The following is a 15,799-nucleotide window of genomic DNA, read 5'->3' as shown; positions in this document are numbered from 1 at the left end:
GGGTTTTGGTTTTAAAAGATTACTCTATAATCAAAATGAATAATATGGAAATAGGTATCAAGTGATAATACATGTGTAACCCAGTGCAACTCCTTGCCAGCTCCAGGAGAGGGGAGGGAGAGAATAGGAATCATATAACCGTGGAAAAAATACTTTAAAATAAATAAATAAATAAATATATATATATATATATATATATATATATATATATATATATATAAACAGTGGCTTTCTGGGAGGAGGAAGGGGAAAGAAGATAAAGAGAATGATAGAAAAACTAAAGAAGTTAGTTTTTTAAATTATTTAAAACAGCTACAAATACTGTATGTACTTAAATTTTAGGTCAAAAGAAAGTGAATTGATTGTTTACCTTGATTTGTTCAGCATTTACATAGACTGTTTAACAAGATGTCTGCTTGTTGTGGGAGATACAAAAATGTTTAAAATTTGCTCCCTACCCCTAAGGAGTTTACAATTTAGTAAAGATTAAACAAACACAAACCTAACAGTAATAAGGGTAAAACATAGCAAATGCTATTAAACCCAATTAAGGTTATTTCTGGTTTTATTGCCTTAACAGTTTAAAATATATTCTTGCAAAATAGTTTTCTTTCAAATGAATCTACAATCTAATAGATAGCATCCTTGACAAGAGGAGAGGGGGCACCAAGGAGGAAATAGGTTTAGAATTTGCTTGCAAAATGTTATAGATGGAGAAGATAGAAAAGAATAAGTAGTGTCACCTTGTACTTATCTTGTGTTTTACTTAATACATTTCTAAGTATTAATCACAATAATTATTTTTTTATAAATATGACCACATGTAATCTAAACTGATATCAAAATGATGTAAGAGAAATTTTGCTCAGAAAACGGGAAGCAAAAAAATTGCTTGTTCCATTTAGTACTTCATTTTAAAAAGAGTTTTATGATTGCTCTAAAGGGAAAAAAAAGATGGAGTTAGGAAGAATGGCTGGATCTGACCATATATGTGCAGAATAAAACCTTGGAGGCAATTTAGTGGTTAGTTTTTAATATATCTAAAAGAGAAGATTCCAAGAGAATAGAAAAAGATCACAGATGGTACTTTTAAATCAGCTCCCCTCATCCCAGATGAAGGGGGAAGGGAAGGAAATAAATATTTAAAAAGGGTGTTGGGCACTGTGCTAAGAGGTTCTTATAAATATTTCACTCTATCCTCACAACAACTCCTACAAAGTAGTGTCTATTATTATCTCTATTTTACAATCAAGGAAACTGACACAAACAAGTGGTGACTTGCTCAGAGTCATGCAGCTAGTAAGCGTCTGAGGCTGAATTTGAACTCAGGTCTTCCTAAGTCCAGAACTGGAGCTCTAACCACTCTACCACCATCTGACCAAGACATTAGCAACTACCAATTTATGCCTCTAAAAAAAGACATTTAGCAGAGTCTGTTTACATATTAAGGCTATCTTTAATATAATTGTCAGATGGTCAGAACAAGCCTTGAAAGATTATTTTCTTCAGCATATCACATATTCAGAGTCACACCAGACAGTACAGAGAATACTGTATCATTATTTGTTGATTAAAAAAAGGGGGGGGGGATTAACTAAAGAAAAAATGTATCTAATTCAGCTAATTCAGATAGTATTATTCATATGACACTCGAGTTGGTATTTGTAACAAAGGCATTTTTAGGTTTTGTAGGTTAACATAGTTAACCTACAAAAAATTGGAAGTATTAAAAGTAAAATAAATTTTAAAATAATTTAAAAATAATAACAAAAGTAAATTTAAAAAAATTAATTGCCTTTGTCTTATTTCCAGTTGAAAAAATAATTGATACAGAAAAAAATAACAGTCATCTGGATAGGAAGGAAAAACTCCAAATGGGGCTTGCCACCAAAAAGGGAGATAAGGTGTCTCTGAGAGACACCTCCATGAAGAAAGTAAGAGAAAAGAATTATTGTCTATACCAAGATGCAGTGATTTGTATTCAGATAATCCAAGTTAACTTCCAAACCACTAATAGCCTTGCAATATAACCATGCCCCCATTTGTTGAATGTATCTCCTAGGTCAGTGATAGAGACCAAGTGCCCAAACTGCAATCCTCATGTTGCATGTGAGCCCCCCTAGATAGGGGAGGGAGAAAAAGCTCCCATTGGGCTGTTGGGCAGAGGGGCAGGTCATGTGAGAATGTCTTCAGGTGCATGTGGAGAGGGGGAAGGGAGCATCCCCCTTTGGCATACACACCATAAGTTCACCAGCACAGTCCTAGGCCTTTAAATTTCCTTCTCTTACAAAGTGTTTTCTATCCAAGAATCTAAGAGACATGTCCACAGAGAACTGTTCCGTGATCTCCTAGGCATAAAACAGAGGCATATATGGCCACCTAAGGTGTCAAGAAAGATTTCCTGTAGAGTCAAAATTAAAGAAAAATTCTATTGATGATGATAATAACAATAGCATTGAGATAGCACTAAAGTTTGCAGTGCACTTAATATATGTTATCTCATTTGATCCTCCAACAACCTTGAGAGGGAGGTACTGTTCTTATCATTCCCATTTTACAGATGAAGATATTGAGACATGGAGATGTTGAGGTACTTCCTTAGGGTCACAAAGCTAGTAAGAGTCTGAGGTAGGATTTGATCTGAGGTTTGGCTCTTATGTCCAGTGTTCCATGCTTGGTGCCACCTAGTTTCTGTGTGGATATTATAAGTTTTATAGATCTTCCTGCTCATGAATGATACTAGGGTGATTGCATTAAGTCCTAGAGCATTCTGGAGACTCTTCTGTGAGATGCACAATCAAAGACATCACCTAAATTATCCACATTGTAAAAACAAAGGTAATATAAAATATATAAATAAATAATATAATAAATAATGATATAATGTTATTATATAATTATATATAATAAATAACATAAAACATAAATGAAATGCAAAATACACACCTAGTTTACAGATTAGATTAGATTAGTACAAATGGTCTAGGTTAAATTCTACCTCTGACACTTATTTACCTGTGTGACCTTCAGCGAGTCATTTCAGTTCCCTAGGCCTCAGTTTCCTTATTTGTAAAATAAAGGGATTGTACTAGATTTATTAGAGAATATTTATTAGATAATTTTTTATTTTCTCTAATATTAGATATTTAGAAATGATTAATATTAGAATATTAATGTTAGAAATATTAGAGGAAATGGATATATTAGAGAATAAATTTTTTTAGTGCCTTGTGGCTTTATTTTTTTTACCAGATTTTATCTTTGCAACAACCCTGGTGTGCTAGTAGTATCCCATTTTATAAGGGAGATGGATGGATAGAGGTTAAGTGACTAGTCACACAACTAGTAAGTGTTTGAGACTGGATTTGAATCCAGGTCTTATTGACTCCAGATCCAATACTACTGCAGGTAAAGCACTGTTCTATTTAACTGCCTTGGCTATAACATTCAAAACAATATAAGAACAACCCAAATGTTGGATAGTCTGGTACACATTCTGATATATATATAGTAACTGCAATAGGAATTCAGAAAAGAGAAGAGATGACTGGGGTGGGGTAGCTGGTTTCACAGGAAGAGGTGTAATTTTCACTTTGAAGGAGAGGGGGAAAAGGCATTTTAGGCTTGTATAACAAGAAGATCAGGATCTTTTTTTCCCTCTCTGCTTTAAAAAAGTTTGTCATGGATTTGACAATGTTTCCACATACGAAGAAAAAAAGAAAAAGGTTTTATATGAAATGGAATATTGGGCACAGTTTGTTTTAAAATATGTATATATTTTATGTATTTTGAAATATATATATTTAATAAGGTAATACCTTTTCCTGCTTGTTTGCATTTCCTTCCAACTTCCTTCTCTCTTCTTCTTCTTTTTTTTTAACAATGCTATTTTCTTTCTTTTCAGTTTTTTGGGGAAAGAGGAGCATCATCATTATTATTATTTAATCTTCTTCCTCTCTCCTCTTCCAAAAAAAGAAAAAGAAAAGAAAACCCTTCCTCATAATAAATAAGTGTAAACACAAGAAAAACAAATTCCTAGATTAGTTGAATTTGAAAATATGTCTCATTCTGCACCACAGTCTATTAATTCACTGTTAAGAGGTGGGAAGTATGTATCCTTATGACCTCAGTCTTATGGTGGCATAACCGTTTATTGAACTGATCAGTGTTTTTCAAAACTATTTTGTATAGTGGCATAATAATTATGGAAATTGTGTTTCTTCTCCCTTCATTCTGCCTGAATTCATAAGGACTCCTCCAAAATTTCTCAGAATCTTCCCTTTATATTATTTCTTCCAATGCAATAATAGCCATTATATTCCTATTCCACAAATTATTTAGCCATTCCCCAATTTATGGGCATCCATTTTGTTTTCAGTTCTTTGTCATAACAAAAAAGTGCTGCTATAAATATTTTCATGCAAACAAATCCTTTCATATCTCTTTGATCTCTTTGAGGTATATGAATAGTAGCAGTTGCATTCATTCAAAGGGGAATGAATAGTTTAATGATTTTTTTTTGAGTATAGCTTCTAAGTGGAGCCCAATCAAAAGTGCACTAGTGTGGCTGCCTGTCAACAACAAGAATTATTTTCTTTTTTTATCATCACATCACTCTGCCATGGAGCCCAGTGTTTGGGCTTCTGATTGGCAAAATTTCATCATTTCCCACCTGAACCTGATGCAAAGTGAAGTGAGCAGATCTACGAGACATTGTACACAATTATAGCAGTATTGTATAATCGTCAACTCTGAATTATTTATTCTCAGCAATACAATGATACAGAACAACTTCAAAGGACTCAAATATTTTTGAATAGAATATAATATTTAAATATAAATATAATTTTTCCAATTACCTGTGATATGTTTTTAACATATTTTCCAAAATTATGAGATCCAAATCATCTTCCTCCCTCCTCCGCCTTCATGAGATTATAAGCAATTTAATCTAGGTTATATAGGTATGATAATGCAAAATCTATATTTCCATATTGATCGTGTTGTAAAAGAATACTCCTAATAAAACCAAAAACCCCAAATAAAAACTCACACAAGTAAAATAAAGTGAAAAATTGTATTCATTGATTAGTATTCAGACGCCATCAGTTCTTTCTCTGGAGGTGGACAGCATTTTTCATTATAAGTCTTTTGGGATTGTCTTGGATAATTATATTGCTGAGAATAGCCAAATCTTTCACAGTTGATCACAAGATGAAAAAAAAAGGACTTTTTCTTGGATGTGAATCTTCACAACATGACAAATATGGGAATATGTATTGAATGATAGCAGATGTATAACATATATCAAATTGTTTATTATTGTTTATTATCACAGAGGGGAGAGAGGGAGGGAGAGAATTTTTTTGAATTAATTTATTTAGTCAATTTAGAACATTATTCCTTGGTTACAAGAATCACATTATTTCCCTCCCTTCCCTCCCCCCCCTCTTCCCATAGGCGAACGCACAATTTCATTGGGTATTACTTGTGTCCTTGTTCAGAACCCATTTCCATGTTGTTGGTGTTTGCACTAGGATGTTCATTTAGAGTCTACATCCCCAACCATATCCCTTTGGCCCATGTAATCAAGCAGTTGTTTTTCTTCTGTGTTTCTACTCCCACAGTTTTTCCTCTGAATGTGGATTGAAATCCCTCTGGGTTGTTCAGGATCACTGCATTGCCACTAATGGAGAAGTCCATTACATTTTATTGTGCCACAGTGTATCAGTCTCTGTGTACAATGTTCTCCTGGTTCTGCTTCTCTCACTCTGCATCAATTTCTGGAGGTTGTTCCAGTTCCCGTTGAATTCCTCCACTTTATTATTCCTTTGAGTGCAATAGTATTCCATCACCAACATATACCACAATTTGTTCAGCCATTCCCCAATTGAAGGGCATCCCCTCACTTTCCAATTTTTTTTGCCACCACAAAGAGCACAGCTATGAATATTTTTGTACATGTCTTTTTCCTTATTATCTCTTTGGGGTACAGACCCAGCAGTGCTATGGCTGGATCAAAGGGCAGACAGTCTTTTAGTGCCCTTTGGGCATGGTTCCAAATTGCCCTCCAGAATGGTTGGATCAATTCACAATTCCACCAGCAATGCATTAATGTTCTGACTTTGCCACATCCAGGAGGGAGAGAATTTGGAACCCAAAACGTTAGAAAATAAGTGTTAAAATTGTTTTTTACATGTAATTGGGGGAAATAATCATTACTGAACTAAAATAATTTAACTCTTAATTATAGTAACAACATAAACTACTCAGAGATGAATGACAACAGAAATCTAAGGCACAAAGCTTTTAATGACTGATATTTTAAAAGTACTTTTTTTTTTTAAACCCTTACCTTCTGTCTTGGAGTCAATACTGTGTATTGGCTCCAAGGCAGAAGAGTGGTAAGGGCTAGGCAATGGGGGTCAAGTGACTTGCCCAGGGTCACACAGCTGGGAAGTGTCTGAGGCCAGATTTGAACCTAGGACCTCCCATCTCTAGGTTTGGGTCTCAATCCACTGATCTACCCAGCTGCCCCCTTAAAAGTACTTTTAACTTTTAAAAAGTGCTTTCTGATGGGTCTTCATTTTCCAAACCACCCTGTGAATGTGATATTACAGACATTATCTGTACTTTAAGGATGAAAAATAAAACTAAAGCTCAGTGAGATTAATCGATTTACCTGTGATGATATAGTTAAGCATCAGAGCCAAGATTCAAAATCAGATTTTGCCCATTTCTAAGTCCAGCTACACCTAAGCAGCCTTTCCAGATATAAAAATTAAAAGAGACATAATAAAATTTTTAGAGATGGAGGGGACCTTAGAGTTCATCTTGTCCAAAACCTTCATTTTATACATGAAGAAATTGTGAAATATATGAATAAAAAAGTCAGAGATTTTTAAAATTAATTTTTTCAGTGAACAAAAATCTTGGAGCCAAACAAAACAACTGATGGCAAATGATGAAATGGTTAGATTTCTGAGTCCTCTATAAAAGGAAGTTATGGGAGGAGGGTTTTGTTTCCATTCTCTTGATCTCCAAACAGAAGGACAGAAAGTAACTGAGGTTACTGATGAGGTGTGAGTATGAAAGGTGAAGCAATCTCCATGATGATAGATTTCCTGTCATGAGATTTTCCTGGATGGGGCACAATAAAGATGTTGGTATAGTTGCCTATTGTGTGCCAGGCACTGTGCTAAAAGCTAGGGATACACAAAATACCTAGTTATTCTCAGCAATGCAGTGATCTAAGATAATCCCAGTGACTCACGATGAAAAATGCCATTTGCCCTCCAAAAAAGAACTGATGGAATCTAAATGCAGACAAGCATACTATATTTTGTTTTCTTCCTCCTCCTCTCCCTTCTCTTTCTCCTCTTTCCCTTCCCTTCCTCCCCACTCCTCTTGCTCCTCTTCTTACTCCTTCTCTTCTTTTCTCCTCTTTTCTTGTTCTCCTCCTCTTCCTCCTCCTCTTTATTTGAAAATTACTAATGTGAGAAATGTTTGACATGCTTACACATGTAAAATCTATATCAGATTGCTTACCATCTCAGGGAGGGGGATGGCAGAGAAGGAGAAAGGGAAAAGGAGGGTCAGAAGGGAGAGAATTTGGAACTCAAAACTTAAAAAAAAAGTTAAATGTTACATATAATGAGGGGGGAGAAATGAAATATTATTTTAAAATAAAATAAATACAGAACAGTTGAGGGGGCGGGGGGAAGCACCAGTATCTGGCAAATCAGGAAAGACTCCATGTAGAAGGTGACACAAGTTGGACCTTAAAGGAAACCATTAATTCCAACAGGGAGAGGTTAGGTATGCTACACTTCAGACATGCTGTTGTCCAGTGGTGTCTAACTCTCCACGACTCCATTTGAGGTTTTCTTGCCAAAGATACTGGAGTGGCTTGCTATTTCCTCCTCAAACTCATTTTACTGATCAAAAAACTGAGGCAAAATAGGGTAAAGTGACTTACTCACGATCATACAATTGTTAGTGTTTGAAGCTGGATTTGAACTCATAAAGATGATTCCAAGCTCAGTGCTCTATCCAATGTGCCATCTAGTTTCCCTGGTTTTGGGCATGGGGGTTAGCTGTTACACAGGCAGAGAGACAGGGGACATAGATGTATGCGTGAGGACCAGCAATTAGACCACTATGGTTAGAAAGTAGAAGTTGAGGGAAGTAATATGTGACACTGGAAAGGCTGTGAAGAGCTTTAAATGACAAATAAAAGTCGGAGGACAGATAGAAAAAAAGAGAGATGAGTCAGGAGGAACAAATAGGAGACTGTAGTAGAAATATTGTGTTCCATTTATATGCCAATGAACACCAGAACTTTTGGAAAAGGCTTTGATTTGAGGTGGGCTAGGCATGAGATTTGGTTTCAAATTTTGGAGATGAACTGAGAGTGGAGTTAATATCCCTCAGTTTGGCCCAAGAACTTAAGGAACTGAGTAGCAATGGTGGTAGTGAGGGTAGCAATCCCCTTGGTACCTAAGGAATTAGGAATTGAAAAGAGAAATTGTGCATTAAGTGTGGGAGATTAGCCACGTGGTTAAGCCTGTACTTTGGGTAAAAAGAAATCACAATGAATGTATTAGGTACCATAATCCATTTTAGGAAATGAGAAAGAATAAAATATACTGAAGAAACTACAGAAAAGATTTACTTTCTCCTTTTCTTCTCCTTTTGTCTAAAAGGACTGATGTTTAAATACAGATTTTACTATGCTTTTTAAATTGTCTATTTTTTGAGGAGCATTTTGTGAGTGAATAAATATAGCATGCACATATGTGTGCACATATAACATACACATATTAAGTACCCTTTGGAAGAATGACCCCCAAATATTTTATGCATTTCATAGTAATTTTGTATTGGACTTCCCTTTCTATTTTTGCTTCTTAGACTGCATTATTAATATATTGGAATACTATTGATTTTTATTAGTTTATTTCATAACCTGCAGCTTTGCTAAATCTATCCTCAATTAGTTTCTTTGCTGACATGTCAGGATTTTCTAGGCAAACCATCGTGTTATCAACAAATAGAAATAATTTTGTGTCCTCAAAAAAAATGTCCATGTGGTCTCCCCAAATAGAATGTAGGCTATCTGTGGATCCTCAGTGTCCTTGGCAGAGCAGACTATGCCAGAACTCTCAAGTTTTGGCTGGTCTACAAAACTTACCATTGCTGGCAGAACATATCTATTTACTGTCAAAGTACTTGCCACTAGGTTGATCATAAGATAATAATAGTTTTGAACATGGTACTTCTTGAAGATTGTCTACTTAATCTCTATATTAAACTCCAACCTCTTCCCAGAGTTCTAAGTCTTATATTTAACTACTTGCTGGATGTCTCACTGGTATCTCAAACTCAACATGTCCAAAAGTGAACTCTCATATTCTTCTCCCCAAAACTTACCCCTCCTCCTGATATTTGCATTTTGATATGACTGGCATCCTTCTAGTCTCTTAGCCTTGCATCCTCTCATGTTTGACTCTTGTCTCTTTCCACATAATTAGTTTGATAGTCTTGCAAACTGTGTTTTGTTTTGTTTTTGCGTTAGTCTCTTCTTTTATATTCTTACTGTAACCATCTCATTTCAGATACTTGGCACCTCTTTCAATAAGGTGGCATAATGCAGTTGAAAGAATGCTGGATTTGGAACCAATTTATCTAGGTTAAAATCTATTTATCCAGGTTAAAATCCTGACTTTGCTATGTGTGACCTCAGGCAAGTCACAACCTCAGTAGTCTTCAGTTTATTTATAAAATGACGGGTTGGACTAGATCCATGGTGGCAAACCTATGGCATACATGCCAGAAGGGGCACTCAGAGTCTTTTTGTGGGCACATGTGCCACCACTCTAGCACAAAATTCACTAGAAAGCCAGAAGACTGCACTCTTCCCCATCACCTGAGGACATTTCTCACATTACCTGGCTCTCTAACTAGACTAGACCTTTAAGATATTTTCTAGCTCTGCCCTGTAAAAATAGACTCGAACTCTGGACTTCAATCCCCACAAGCCCTTGCTCCACTTCCCCAAAATGCTTTGTAATCTCACGTGAATTCTCAGGTGGGCCGAGATCGAAAAGGGATTTAACCTGATTGCAAAGGCTTTTGAGGTCTCTTTTGGGACTTCTGTTTTGGGGCAGACGTGGCTCTTTCCAGAATGTAGGTGAGGTCTTGTCTAGGCCTCCCTGGCCTAGGCACGTTTTCCTTATCCTGTGTTTTCTTTAATCATTAATCTTCAATAAACCTCTAAAAATATAATACTCCTTGCAGAGAGAAACTAATTTCTACCTGCCTCAGTCTCCCCTAAATTTTCATCTTTACAGTTGGCGACCACTAGATTGGCTGAGAACTTCTCAAATTTTTTAGCCTAGATAATGATTTTTTTAAAGCCATGTTTCTCCAAGATGCTTTTTAGAAAACCATCTTGATCAGCTCCTGCCTGTGGACCTCTCCAGCTCCTGCTTCTGCTCCTGGCCTCTCACCTGGTGCCCGAGCTCCCGGCCCTGTTTGTCTGCGCTCCGGCTCCCGGCCCTGCCCACCCCACGATCTTTCTCTCACTCACCTGGCCCACCTGATTCAACCAAGATTGCAATCACCTGGTGACCTGCCTGCCCCACAAACCCAGTTCCTTGGAGCAGATCGCTCGGGACTCATTTCTATCAGCTGGTAATAAAACGGGGGTATTGGCTCCACTTAGGTGGCCTGGGCTCCATGTGGACTGGGGCAGGAGGAGGGATCATAGCAGGGGAGAGAGAAAGGGAGAGGAGAAGAAACAGATTTTTCAAACAGAAACTCAATAGCAATGGGTTGTTTAAAAGGATACCTTTTGAGTCTTGACTTCACCTGCCTGTCAGGGAGCAGACTCAGCCCAAAGATTCAACTTTAACTTTGAAGGGGCAAATGGGTGGCCCAGAAAACTGGGAGCCAGGCCCAGAGACAGGAGGTCTCTAGTTGAAATCTGGCCTGAGACACTTCATGGCCGTGTGGCCCGGAGCAGATCGCTTAGACCCCATTCCTTAGCCCTTACCACTCTGCCTTCGGACAATAGACATTTAAATGGATAAACACACCTAAGGAACTTTAAAGACTAGAGGCTATATTCTAAGACATTTCAGACTCCAATAGTTTATAAAAACTCTCTGTATTTCTATTGCATTTTTTGTTATGGTTTAACTTTGTGATTTTAACTTCATATATTACTGGATTCAATATTCGTTACACTGAAGGTTGATTGAATTTATTTTGAATGTACTGAGTTTTGAAATTCTGTTGTCTTCCCCCTATAACTGTGCTCAACAAATATTATTGTAATTAAGCCCATATTAAAAAAAAAACAGCCTTTCTATTTTGACTTTGTAAATTATCACATAGATGGACTTCAGGACTGGTTATAATTGTATAACAACCTTTGGAAAATTTAATGTGCTAAATATCTCAACTGATTTTAAGGGTTTTTTAAAATATGATTTTTGGAATTTTTTTTAACAATCTCTGGTTATTTTTGCCTGCCCCTACCACGAGGTAAGGCCCATTCTAGTAGCTGAAGTGAAATACATTTTATAACTCCCAAACCTTCGCCCATTTCTAAATATGTGAATGGAAGTTGGGCAGTTAATCTCAGGGCATTTGCACCCCTAAAAAGCCTCTAAAAAAGGAGCACCCCTTTATTTATACTCTTCAGCTCACTACTTTACTTGCACCAGAATGATATATAGATTTCTTGATTATGTTCTTAACCCAAGATGAGTTTTACTTTGTTTAAAAATATGTTTATTACCAAGGTTGAAAGATTGCTACGTTTGTAAAAAAAAAAATTGTGACAAATGTCCATCAATTCATAGGTTTTTTTAAAATGCCATACAGCAACTTATGCGAAATATGATAGTATTTGTTTGCTATTGTAATTAATTGGGCTATTGAGAATTTTGGGGATATTGATATCTACATATTTGTACTACTGTATTTTTAAAAATGAAAAATTGTTAACCTTGTTCAATTCATTTGCCTTTCACTCACAGTGGAGCATGGCCAGATATTAAGAGGAAATGGATCTCATTTTTGGTGAGAAAGCCTTGTATTCTATATTTTCTTAGCTGACACAGAGTGTCAATGATTATAAGCTACATTTTTGAAGTTTTTAAAGCTCTTTTATTATTATATTTTTCTTGCATGTGCAATATACTTTTTCAGTTTAATTTTTCTCTCTCTTTTTTATATTTGAAGCACGTCACCAGTATTAAGATTTTTTTTAACTTTTTGACTTTTCAGTAATACAAGTGTAAGATACATTTGCTAATGCATGCCCTAAAAAGCTTGTGACTATAAAAATGATGCCACTAATTATTTAAAAAATTATGGGACTTTGCTTAATGATTCTGTCTGATTCCAGGACAAGATATACACAACAGAGCCATTTCACAGAGCCAAAGAAAAGCCAATCCAGGATGGATTGATGCACTTCTAGGCCAATACAAAGGTCTTGAACCTAGTGTGAGACTTGGGGTTGTGACACTTGACTTATGTTAAGATGTAGGCCTTCCTTGTGTCCACACTCACTCTGAAGATACTCAAAGATGAGTATCCCCAAAACTTGGCTCCTCCTTGGCTTCTATAATCTGGTCCCTTTCTTTTCTGTTTCTCATAGTGTTGTACCTTTTTGTAGTCCTGGCTACAGACTGGGTAAATGCATCATTGCCTAGATCATTTTGATTGGGCCCTGATAGAAGGACCTGTTATAGATTTATTTTTCTTTTTACTTGGAATTTTACACATAAGACTTTGATAGTCTATATTTTCATGCAGAAATTTTTCTTTTCTTTTTGATTTTTCTTATATCTTTTTAATATCTCTTGCCAATTAATTCATATACCTCATACCTCAGCCATGCATCCATAAGTGATCCTTTTTTTTTCAATCACCCTGTTAATGGGGGAAATGTAAAAATATCATTATTTAAATTGCAAAGTTTAAATTCCTTTTGAGAAAAATTTTAGGTAAAGAAGATGCTACCTCTCTGAATCCAGAACTGAACTGTTGGAGAAGCCACCATGAAGAAGCCTCCAGACCACAAGTGCACAAAAATAAACTTTGGGTGTGGTTGATTGAACATTTATTTGTATGTATACTTTCATGTCAAAGGGGACTGCCCCCTAACTGGCTTTTTGTCAATGCGTTTCAACAATTATTGGTTTTATTTTTTTTTCCCTCTTATCCTCAAATTACTGTAATGTTTAAGTTGATTATGTTTTCATGATCCTTTTTGGGGAAACTTGTCTCCCCAATAACGATCAAATGGAGGTATGTAAAAATAGACTTGAACTCTGGAGTTCAATCCCCACAAGTCCTTGCTCCACTTCCCCAAAATGCTTTGAAATCTCATGGGAATTCTCAGCTGGGCCGAGATTGAAAAGGGATTTAACCTGATTGCAAAGGCTTTTGAGGTCTCTTTTGGGACTTCCGTTTTGGGGCAGACGTGGCTCTTTCCAGAATGTAGGTGAGGTCTTGTCTAGGCCTCCCTGGCCTAGGCATGTTTTCCTTATCCTGTATTTTCTTTAATCATTAATCTTCAATAAACCTCTAAAAATATAATACTCCTTGCAGAGAGAAACTAATATCTACCTGCCTCAGTCTCCCCTAAATTTTCATCTTTACAGCCCTTTGCCTTCCTGTAATGCTATTTTTCAGTGTTTGTTTCATTTTCTTTCAATATTTGTTTTACTTCTTCCTTTATAAAGTTTCAGAATTCATAGTTTTGTACTAAAATAAAGGAGGAACAAAGTGTTTGCTTATTCAGTTTCATCTCACTCTTTTTAATTCTTCTAAATCTATGAATGGATTAAAAATGTTCTAAAACCAAAAGCATTGAAGTAGCTCTGGTGTATATGTAATTAAGAAAAAAAAAGGTTTTTGTCCAACATCATTTGGATGGTTACCTATGATGTGATGTAAAATACAGGGTGCTCCAAAAGTCTTACAGCAGTTTAAAGTCTTAGCTAAGACTTTTGGGACACCCAATATAGTTAGGAAAACTTAAAAAAGTTTGATGACTAGATGCTATAAAAATCTTGTAGATTGGGAAGTTTGTTAAAATTGTAGTTGTTTTTGAGAAGAGATATCTTAGACATGTTTGTACATAAAGCTTGGTATATACCTTATTACCATTCTAAGGATAGCTTCTATTACTCTATGCTAAACCAGCAGAATGGGTCAGGAGAAGGCAAGCTGGAGGGGAGGATCTTCCCATAGCCCACAAGGTTACCAATCAATTCTCACTACCCTAAACCTGTGGGATGAGAAGAGGATGTAAGTGAGGTACCTTGCTTCTCTTTAGACCCTGAATAATAGGAAGGAAGTAGGGGATAAATCAGTGGCACAAATAAAGCCATAATTTTGCAGTCAGGTACACCTGGATAGTGCTTTCCTAAACCGCATGGGTTGCTAGACCAATAGATTACAACAGAAAGGTTAGAGACTTTAAGCCAAGTAAGCCAGGAGCTTCTACTCCCTGTTCTGTCTCACTTGCAGATATGTTCTACTCTGTAGCCTGAACTCCTTTCTGTTAATAATTCCCTTCTTTATATTAGTTACACTATCTCCCTAAAACAAAACTGGCTTCAAAACAACATTTATGCTGGAATGCTATTTAATAGCTTCTCATTTATTCTTCTTGTGTTCAGCTTCTTTTCTTTCCAATTTTTACTTTATACCACTACCCATAACCACTCTTCTACTTTAAATAGAGGTTCACTTGCTGAAAGTAATCTATCCCTCCACAAACATATCTCTTTAAAAAGCAGAAAACAATATTAAAGAAATAAATTATGAGTAAATATAATTCTAACAGGACAAAATTTATACAGGGATATACAATCTACTGAAGGAAACACTGGTTTAAACTATTCTATTCATGTAATTTGAGATTATAACAGTTCAAAAATAAGCCATAGATTATCATAGAATAAGGATTATGGAATTTTTGAACTCTGACTGACCTCAGAAATCATCCTAGTTCAACTTATCCATTTTAGAGAGGAGAAAAATAAGGCCCAAAGATGGTAAGTGATTTGGACAAGGTACCACAGCTCATTTCTAATATTTAAAAGTAAAATCTGGTCTCATGATTGGCCCTGGTGCTCTTTCAGCTACATTGTATTCTATTTTTCTCCAATACCACCTCATTTCTTTTAAAAAGAATAAATACTTTTAATTTTTCAATTTTTTCGGGGGTTTATGTTTGGGGTTTTTGGTTTTATAAGCTTACTCACTTACAAACCCAAATCAAATTGCTTGCCAACATCAGGTGGGGGGGGAGGAAGAAAGGGAGATAAGTTTGATCTTTTAACTCAGGAAAACTTGTGTGGAAATTTGTTATTACATTTAATTGGTAAAAAAATATGATATAAAAATAAAATAAGGAGAATGTTTTACTGTGCTATAGGACAAAAATAAACCAAAATAGGATATGTGGGGTTTTTTTTAGCTAATAATAGATGCATTCCTCTTTTAGCACAGAATTGCCAGTTAGGAAACCTAAGGTTTCATTAGGAATCTAAGAACCAATTTTTATGAAAATTTTATCCCATCCTCATTTAAAAAAAAAAAAAAAACCCTTACCTTCCATCTTGGAGTCAATACTGTGTATTGGCTCCAAAGCAGAAGAGTGGTAAGGGCTAGGCAATGGGGGTTAAGTGACTTGCCCAGGGTCACAAAGCTGGGAAGTGTCTGAGGCCAGATTTGAACCTAGGACCTCCCATCTCTAGGGCTAGCTCTC

The sequence above is a fragment of the Monodelphis domestica genome, chromosome 1 (assembly GCF_027887165.1).
Source record: "Monodelphis domestica isolate mMonDom1 chromosome 1, mMonDom1.pri, whole genome shotgun sequence".
Lineage (NCBI taxonomy): Eukaryota > Metazoa > Chordata > Mammalia > Didelphimorphia > Didelphidae > Monodelphis > Monodelphis domestica.
This window is presented reverse-complemented; position numbering follows the sequence as displayed.